The sequence below is a fragment of the Gymnoscopelus microlampas genome, assembly GCF_963454915.1.
Source record: "Gymnoscopelus microlampas genome assembly, chromosome: 12".
NCBI lineage: Eukaryota > Metazoa > Chordata > Actinopteri > Myctophiformes > Myctophidae > Gymnoscopelus > Gymnoscopelus microlampas.
In genome coordinates this window covers 45114628-45116205 of record NC_139949.1, presented here as the reverse complement: position 1 = coordinate 45116205, position 1578 = coordinate 45114628, and the positions used below count along the sequence as shown (strand labels likewise).

At 39.9% G+C, this 1578-nt stretch overlaps 1 protein-coding gene across 3 annotated transcripts in view; it reads left to right on the top strand.

Annotated features, from left to right (window-relative positions):
* Positions 1–589: 589 nt before the first annotated feature.
* The window catches only part of LOC311056941 (aldehyde dehydrogenase family 3 member A2-like), a 13218-nt gene continuing 12229 nt past the window's right edge, over positions 590–1578 (top strand). For 2 of the 3 annotated variants that reach the window (XM_084073800.1, XM_084073798.1), the window contains exon 1: positions 590–671. The gene's annotated coding sequence lies outside the window, so the exon portion shown is untranslated. Of the gene's footprint in view, positions 751–1578 lie in introns of all 3 variants that reach the window. The other variant, XM_084073799.1, reaches the window with a different exon arrangement.

Sequence of the window (1578 nt, the reverse complement as noted above, 5' to 3'; positions counted from 1 at the left end):
TTTTATTTTATTTTATTTTATTTTATTTTATTTTATTTTATTTTATTTTATTTTATTTTATTTTATTTTATTTTATTTTATTTTATTCTATTCTATTTTATTTTATTTTATTTTATTTCAAGTTTAAATTCAAGTGCATTTCAGCCAAGCTGTATGGTGAAATTGTCACTCCTGGAGGAACTACCGTTTATGCTTCATATCAATATTTAGTTTGCTGTCACTCTCATATCAGTGCTCGTTGCCAGTGTTGCCAGGTTTTGCGAGAGAAATAAGCAACCAGGTCTATGAAAACAAGCCCAAAAGAAGCGACAGATCTCAGATCTACAAGCTCTGACAAAAAAAATCTGGGGGCCCTTAACATGAAAATGAAGGAACATTAGGAAACAAGCGAAAAAAACGCAACCCGCAACGGCAACTACCAACTACTTTACAAGTGACTTTACAGTTAAAAAACAAAACAAGCCCAAATTCGCTTATAATAAAGCAGACCTGGCAACACTGGTTGTCCCTAGAAGAGCAGCCCTGCCCCTCCCCTCGATCCGGAGGGAGTGACCTAACGGGCCTGTGCTAAAGGTTCATTCGCTACTAGTCTTCTACTACTAGTCTGCCTACCGCACCGTCCTGCTGCCGGAAAGATCGCAACAAGGCACAAATTATTATAAAATATTAAGGTAAGAAGGAATTAGAAACTAACATAGTCTCTGATTGGCCAACCGTGTTCGCTGTTTCCCTCAGCTCGGGTCCAAGAAGGTCGGTATGCAGTGAACATTGTTGTTATTACTGGATAACTAGCAGAGATAAGGAAATATTTGTAACAAGAAATTGTTTACACATTAAACATAGCTATTTAAGACCTGCACACATGCGTTGTCACGCAGTTGTTAGCTATCCTACACATTACGTAATTGTCAATCTATACCCCCAGACGCTAGACAGTACAAGCTATATCCCGATATAGTTGTTGAATAGTTAAATTAATGTATCAAGGCTAGAGCGTCTAACTGACACAGCACCAAAAGACTGTTTTAACTTGAGCCAGTTCGATAGGCTACGAAGAGGTGTCAGCTTACACAGCACATTGTCTATCATAGAATAGAACAGGGGTCTTCAACCTTTTCAGGCCAAGGACCCCCTAGCTGAGAGAGAGATGAAGCAGGGACCCCCTCTATATTGTCTAACATTTTGTTTCAGATTAAACTTGGTCTGCTCTTTTTTCCTTCTACACCTATACCTCTTTGCCAAAAATAGCAGATCTACAAGCTCACAACGCCTCGCAGCGCGAGGCGTTGTGAGCTTGTAGATCTGCTATTTTAGGCTAAAGTTCTCCTTAGAAAAAGGGATGCTAGAGTTCAAGTGGTTAAGGTAAAAAAAATAAAATCATATCACACAAAGATTTGGCGGACCCCCTGTAGTAACTCTGAGGACCCCCTAGGGGTCCCGGACCCCCTGTTGAAGACCCCTGGTCTAACTGACACAGCACCAAAAGACTGTTTTAACTTGAGCCAGTTCAATAGGCTATGAAGAGAGGTGTCAGCTTACACAGCACATTGTCTATCATAGAGAATAGAATAATCCGCT